This window comes from Neofelis nebulosa, chromosome 11, assembly GCF_028018385.1.
Source record: "Neofelis nebulosa isolate mNeoNeb1 chromosome 11, mNeoNeb1.pri, whole genome shotgun sequence".
NCBI lineage: Eukaryota > Metazoa > Chordata > Mammalia > Carnivora > Felidae > Neofelis > Neofelis nebulosa.
In genome coordinates, this window is record NC_080792.1 from 66,029,137 (window position 1) to 66,037,292 (window position 8,156).

The following is an 8,156-nucleotide window of genomic DNA, read 5'->3' on the forward strand; positions in this document are numbered from 1 at the left end:
TGGATCCAAGAAAAAACACCTGGCCCTGGTCTTTGTTCTAATTGGTTCCTGGATGCTTGAGAGGACATGTGCATTGGACTATGATCCTCAACAAAAAAACCCAGACCCTCCAAAAATACAAAACTCGTGCTCCTTTCCTTTCCTAGTTTCCCAGACCCTCTGTTTGTATCTCACCTCTTGCTGGCTTGTGTTTGATTTGCTACCTGCGTAAAGCCAAGGACCCTCTTGGCTGGTCTTGCAGGACACCTTCTGGGTCCCCAGCCCCAGCCCACCGGCATGTGGAGTGTGTGTGTGCAGTCTTAGGACATACTTCAGAGATATCCTGTATCTTTTATAGTTCCTTAAGGATGTGCTCATGGTTGTGGGTTCCCTCTTCCAGTCAATATCATCAGTATTAGGGCACTCCCTCCACCAACAGTGATTACTATCTTGTTGACTTTAGGGGCCCACGCCTATGTTAGGAGTGGAGATGCCCTTTAGCATAATTACTAAATGTTGGTCCATTTTACAATTATCCGCATTGGGTTATGGTGTCATCAGGCCCTTTAGAAATGCCCCAGGGTAAAACATTCAGGTCAAGTTTTGGTTTTTTTAGAATTTTTTTTTTTTAAAGCAGTTTTAGGTTCACAGCAAAAATGAGCAGAAAGTAGAGATTCCCATCTACCCCTGCCCCTCCCCAAAACAGCCTCCCCCACTATTAACATCCCCCCACCAGAGTGGGACATTAGTTACAATTGCTAAATCTATAGTGGTACATCATTATCATGCAAAGTCCAGAGTTTACAGCAGGATTCACCGTTGGAGGTGTGTACATTCTATGGATTTGGATAAATGTATAATGACAAGTATTCACCATTATAATACCATACAGAGTATTTTCACTCCCCTAAGTATCTTCTGTGTTCTGTCTGTTCATCCCCTACTCCCTGCTAATCCCTGGCAACCATTGGTAATTATTCTCTTCCCGTAGTTTTGCCTTTTCTAGAATGTCATGTGGTTGAAATCATACAGTAGTCTTTTCAGATTGGCTCTTTTCACTTAGTAATATGCATGTAAGTTTCCTCCATGTTTTTAAAAATGATTTTAATAGCTTATTTCTTTTTATTGCTGAATAGTGTTCCATTGTCTGAATGAACCACCGTTTATTTATCCATTCACCTACTGAAGGGCATCTTGGTTTCTTCCAAGTTTTAGCAATTATAAATAAAGGTGCCATAAACATGTGTGTGCACACTTTGGTTTGGACATAAGTTTTCAACTCCTTTGGGTAAATATCAAGGAAAGGAATGGAATTTTTGGATTGCAGAGTAAAAGTATGTTTAATTTTGTAAGAAACTGCCAAATTGTCTTCTAAAGTGGTTGAACCATTTTGCAACACCTCCTCACCAGCATTTGGTATTATCAGAGTTTTGGATTTTAGCCATTTTGACAGGTGTGTAGTTGTGTCTTACTGTTTTAATTTTCATTTCCCTGATAACATTATGTGGAGTGTCTTTTTATGTGCTTATTTGCCATTTGTATATCTTCTTTGGGGCAGAGAGGGAGGGAGACACAGAATCCAAAGCAGGCTCCAGGCTCTGAGCTGTCAGTGCAGAGCCCAACATGGGGCTTGAACCCATGAACTATGAGATCATGACATGAGCTGAAGTCGGATACATAACCGGCTGAGCCATCCAGGTGCCCCAGTCTCTGGCCCATTTTTACATCCAATTATTTGTGTTCTTACTGTTAAGTTTGAAGGGTTCATTATATATTTGGTACAACAATCTTTTTATCAGATGTGTCCTTTGCATATGTTTTCTTCCAGTCTGTGACTTGCCTTCTCATTCTCTTGAGAATGTCTTTCACAGAGCAGAAGTTTTCATTTAAATGAAATCCAGCTTACTACTTCTTTCTTTCATGGATAGTGCCTTGGGTGTTGAATCTAAAAAAAAGTCATTGCCAAATCCAAGTTCATCTAGGCTTTCATTGTTGTTTTCTTCCATGATTTTTGTAAGTTTTACATTTAAGTTTATAATCAATTTGAGTTAATTTTTGTGAAAGGTGTAAGTTCTGTGTCTATATTTTTGTTTGTTTGTTTTTGTATGTGGATGTCCAGTTGTCCAGTTGTTCCAGCACTGTTTGTTGAAAAGACTATCTTTGCTCCATTGTGCTGCCTTTGCTCCTTTGATCAGGTTGCTGTATTTATATGGGTTTATTTCTGGGCTTTTTTTTCCGTTCCACTGATCTACTTGTGTATTCTTTTGCTAGTACCACATTGTCTTGATTACTGTAGCTTTATGGTAAGTCTTGAAGTTGAGTAGTGTGAGTCCTCTGACTATTCTTCAATATTGTGTTGGGTATTCTAGGTTTTTGCCTTTCCGTATAAATATCAGAATCAACTTGTCAGTATTCACAAAATAACTTGCTGGGACTATGATTGGGATTGCATTGAATCTATAGATCAAGTTAGGAAGAACTGACATGTTAACAACATTGCATTTTCCTATCCATGAACATGGAATATCTCTCCATTAATTTTATTCTTCTTCGATCTCTTTATCAGAATTTTTTGTTTTCCTCATATAGATCTTGCACCTATTTTGTTAGATTTATGCCAACTATCTCATTTGGGAGACACTGATGTAAATAGTACTGTGCTTTCAATGTTATATTTCATTTTTTTCAATGCTGTGATGTAGGAAAGGGACCCACTTTTGTATATTAACCCAATATCCTGCAACCTTGCTTATCAGTTCCAGAACTTCCAGTACAATGTTGAAAAGGAGTGGTGAGAGGGGACATATGCTCCTAACTCTTCAGGATGGTCCCCTGTTACATCCTGATCAAAAGGCTCACTGGAAACATTATGTCCTGCTTTCCCTACAAAATGCTAAGTCTAGGGGCGCCTGAGTGGCTCAGTTGGTTAAGCATCCGACTTTAGCTTAGGTCATGTTCTCATGGTCTGTGGGTTCAAGTCCCGCATTGGGCTCTGTGCTGGTTGCTCAGAGCTTGGAGCCTGCTTTGGATTCTGTGTCCCCGCCCCCCTCTCTGCCCCTTCCCTGCTTGTGCTCTATCTCTATCTCTCAAAAATAAGTAAATGTTAAAAAAAAATTTTTTTTTAAATGCTAAGTCTAAGATTTAGAGATTATTTGTTTTATGCCTCTAAACTCCCCCTCTGTTACTCCCACACTTCCTCTCTTATTTTGACTTGCACTTTCTGCATTTGGAGCTTAAATAAAACCTTTGAGTTCCTGTCTCTAGACAATTCATACCAATATTGCTCCCATATACCCAGCATACTCCATTCTTGCCAACTGCCTTTATTCTAATGACCACATTGGGGGTTTTTGGTATTATCTTAGGGGCCAAAAGGCTAGACAACAAAATACAGCATTGATGCCAACCAGGAAGTGTCAAAAAGTAATATCCAAATAAGATTAAAACTTCTGTGGCCATTGAAGCCCTAAAAGGGTCACCATTTTGTGGTGGCCACAGTGGCTGAAACTCACCCAGAACTAGACCATCGACTGACCATCCCAAGGGTGTTTGCTCCCTTGGGGGCACTTCTTGCTTCACCTGTATAAGCAATTCAGGTAAATTTTCTCAGTGTGCCAGCAAGAGAGACAAGATGTTGAGGATGTTAATAACATCACTCAGATATTTGAGCAAATGACGAGAACACCCACTGACATTTCTCCTGGCTGTGAATATACATATTCTTCCCAGGCCTTCTCATTCTCACCATAGTTTTCTGCATAATGTTATGGCTCTTAATATTTATATTCAAGCAAATTCAGCCTCAATAAATGAGAAATTACATGTGTAGTCATCAACAGTCACAACAGTTCACCGTGTGTTTTTTCTAATACCACCAATATATGAACTTAATTCTGATACTATCTACCTGGAAATAGTGTCAGATCCCACAGGTTAAGGACTTGGTCCTATGAGGGGGCTCAGTCTCAGTCCCCACCCTTATTTCAGATGCCAATCACAAGTCCAGTTATTACCTAGGCTTCTAACCAAGATTGCCACAACCTGTTCCCTGGGTTGGGTTAATTTGCTAGAGTGGCTTATAAGACTCAGAAAAATAGCTTATTTACTAGATCGCTGGTTTGTTACATGGGATTCCATTGTATAATAGCACTCTGGACTCTGATTACTGGTTTATTATAGAAGGATATAACTCAGGACCTGCAAGATGGAAGAGATACGTAAGGCAAGGTCTAGGGCAAGGGCATGGAGCCTCCATGTTCTCTGAATGTGCCATTCTCCCTGAATCCCCATGTCTTCACCACCTGGAATCTCTCTGAATCCTGTCCTTTTAGGTTTTTATGGAAGCTTTATTATTTAGGCACGATTGGTTAAATCATTGGCCACTGGGGATTGAACACAATCTCCAGGCCCTCTCTCCTCTCTGGAGGTTGGGAGCTGGGACTGAAAGTCCCAACCCTGTAGTCATATGGTTGGTCCCCTTGGCAACCAGCTCCCATCTTTAGATGCTTCTAAAAGTCATCTCAAAAACATAACAAAAGATACCTTTATGGTTTTCGTCTCTTGGGAAATTCCTAAAAACCCAGTTTTAGGAGCCTTGTACCTGGAATGGGGACAAGGACCAAATATGTATTTCTTATTACAAATCAGAGTATTACAGGGGCACCTGGGTGGCTCAGTTGGTTAAGCGTCCGCTGCGACTCAGGTCATGATCTCGTGGCTTGTGACTTCTAGCCCTGCGTTGGGGCTCTGTGCTGACAGCTCAGAGCCTGAAGCCTACTTCAGATTCTGTGTCTTCATCTCTCTCTGCCCCTCCCCTGCTTGCGTATGCATGCTGTCTCTCTCTCTCTCTGAAAAATGAATAAACATTAAAAACATTAAAAAAACCAAATCACAGTATTACACTCAAGGGTGAATTGAAAGAGTCTGACTCTCATTTTTGATGTTTTACTGCGGACAGCAATCAAGACTAACCTTCCCTCTGTTCTACATCAGGGCAGCTGATACAAAAGTCCACTTGTTCCCTGTTGCACCTGTGGAACATTAAACCTTGCGAGCATTCAGCCTTCACTTGGGAACTTGCCCTACTTCCACCCCAGGCCAATATGAAGGCCCTATGCACCCTTGGTGGGAACTGCTTGTGCTTATCTGCTCTTAAGCTTTCTTTCAAATGTTCCTGTTGTAATGTCATCAGTATCCGTATCTGGCCTGTTGATTAGAGGTGAGTCCATCACATTTTTGTGGGTGACCACAAAATAATGCCTCATAGTTGGAATGGTTTGGGCTGGGACCACCACCTTCTTAGATCTTTCTTCTCATGTTCATGGTCATGGAGTACATACCCTATGTGGGATCCTCCCACTGAGTCTTTCTTTTAATAGATTTATGACCTGAGTCGCATTTGGGTAAAGAGTACAGATTGGGGCCCTTCTTATCAGATTGTATTGAGGGGGGTTTCAATTCTAGTATAAGGGGTCAAGGGAAGATCTCTTAATCTGTTGAGCATTGTTTGTATGTCTCAACCAGGCAGTGACTCCCATCCTACAGGGCAATGAAGAGAAAACTGATACCCTGTGCAATACAGGACCATTAGGATGAGGACCAGCAGTCACCAGGTGATGTGCTAAGGGCCACAGTCTTAAGAGCAGATGGCTCACTGGGACCTTTTGAAGCCTAAATGTCTTTGCACCTACTATCCTGGGATCTTGATTTTTAGCATAATAGGTGAAAATGTGCAAGGTGTTCCATGGCACATGCTCTTTGGAAAGAGGCCCCAAATGTTTTACCTGGACTCTCCTAAAGGCCAGAGGATACCTGGGCAGGAAAGGATTCACTCAGCTGGCCTGGGTTGCTCAGACTCTGCACATTCCAAAGAAAGGCCTGTCTTTAGATCACCTCTGAGCCCATAGACTATTCTGTGGGTAAGAGTGTTTGTGTAGGCCTGAGGCCTTGAGCTGTGTTTCCCAATTTGACCAGAAAAGTCTATCCCAAGAATGTGATTTATTGTGAAAGTGTGTTTTTGCTCTACACTGGGAGGGGAAGGTGGGAGCTGGAGTCAGAGAGGCTGGAGTCAGTCATGTGAGTGCTATGTGCCCATGTGACTACCCCCCCAGTAAAAACCCTTGACAGCAAGTCTTGCTGTGCTTCCCTATTTGGCAGCCTTTGCCCCTGTTGTCACATGTTGCTGGGAGATAAGAATGTTCCATGCAATTCCACTGCAAGAGGACACCAGGGAGCATGTGCCTGGTATCTCCTGGATGTGGCCCCTGTGTGCATTTTTCCTTTGCATGGATTTGAATCTGTATACTTTCATGGTAATAAATTGCAATCGGTTATGAGTCTTGTGAGTCCTTCTTTTGTATCAAGACTGTGGGTGGTCTTGGGGTCCCTGACACAACACCATAACTTGGAGATCATTGCAAATGGACCCACAGTGATTATGAGTCTTCTGCAGTACAGCTACAGATAAACACGCTAAAGGGCATGTCTGCTCCCAGATTCAACCCAGGGACAATAAAGCCAGTAAGGTGGTAATCACCATTGAGTGGGCCCTAATAGTGATACTATTGATTGGACTTCCTGCAGGAAGATGCAACCTACCAAGGGCAGTGGAGAGGAGCCCCCTGAGTACACCCCATAACCACCCCCAAAATGATTCCACCATGGGAGGAAACAAATGGAAACAGACATCTCCAACTTGACTCAATTGGAAATTTAAAATTTTATTGAAAGGATTTACACAATTAGAATATGCAAAGTGCACCAGTTGGCTTTTGTGCCTAAGTGATACTGGCTTGGAATTAACTTTAACTTTGGCTGAGATGTGCAGATTGTCCTGCAAATCTATTGTCTCCAATGAGTAATTATGGGCCCACTGACTTATGGAAATGGATGTGAAATTTCAGTCTGCCCCAGCACTCATAGGCATGAGAAAGGCATCCTTTTCTTGCTCCAGCAGGTATTCATGGCATGAAAAATAACCCACCCTAATTCTAACCCTACCTTCTATCCCAACCTATCCTAACCCTCACCCTATACCCAACCCCTCAAGCACAACCTGCACTGCAACCCTAACTGGGGTCTCACATAACTTTGTACTGCCCCCATCCTGACTACCACAACTGCTTTGACTTCTGGGCTAGGCAAGGTGCCAAGAATCCTGACTCTGCCCTCTGCCCTTCTGCCCTCCTGTCAGTTTGCAATCTCTTTGGCTCCTGCTGGCACTGCCTACCTGGGGGCAAACTGGCAAGGAGCGAGGCTTGCTGCCAGCCCCAGGTTGGAGGGGGTGGGCTTGGCTGGGACAGTGTGTACGCTCCTAGGCTCTCCCTATTTCTATTGGTCATGTCACAGCTTTTGTCAGGATAGGAACAACAGTGTCATTCTGGAGTAGTGCTAGAGGAAGAGCTATGGACCCTATATTTTACTGTTCAAAGTGGAAATTGCTCACTGTATTAATTACAGAAGTAGTGTCTGTCCTTTTAACAATTCAGAAGATTAAAAGTGAGTCCCAACTCAACATCTAGAAATTGGCAGCATCTGGTACATCTTGCAGACACCCTGTAAATTAGGGGATCTTCCATGGGCTCCATCTCAGCCACCATGTCATGTTCTTGGGGAGGCCCCACCTCTACTTCATCTTTTCCTTTTTCTTTTGAGCAAGTGGGAGAATGATCCGAGTAGTGGTATCTAGCCACTGCAAGGAGTGGGGTTTGGGGCAACCCTTCCTGCTGAGTGCGGGAGGAACTCCCATAACAGGTTGTTCACCACCAGGCAAAACCTGAATGAAATCTTGGGTTCACTGTGGGACAATTCTGCTTGTTGCACCCAAAGCCCTAGGAAAGTGAGTTCATATGTAGTAAATGTTAATGCACCCTTGGTGAACAGGGTTTATTTTAGTAACACAGAGATGGATATAATGTTAAAAAATCTTTTTGTAAATCCAGTGGTATCTCCAGAACAAGATAGGAAACCCATATAATGATTCTTGAGGTCTGCCAAGATGGTGTTTGGTAAAAATCAACATCCAGTCCTGATTTTTTGAAGTATTAGCGAGCTAGGCTTATAAAGACAGTTCATTAAAATGTGATAAACAAGCAGTCACGGCCATTTCACTATTAGGTGAAATGCCAGATCTGTCTCCCTTCAAGTCAAGATAAAGACCCAGATGCTGTGCCAGTAAG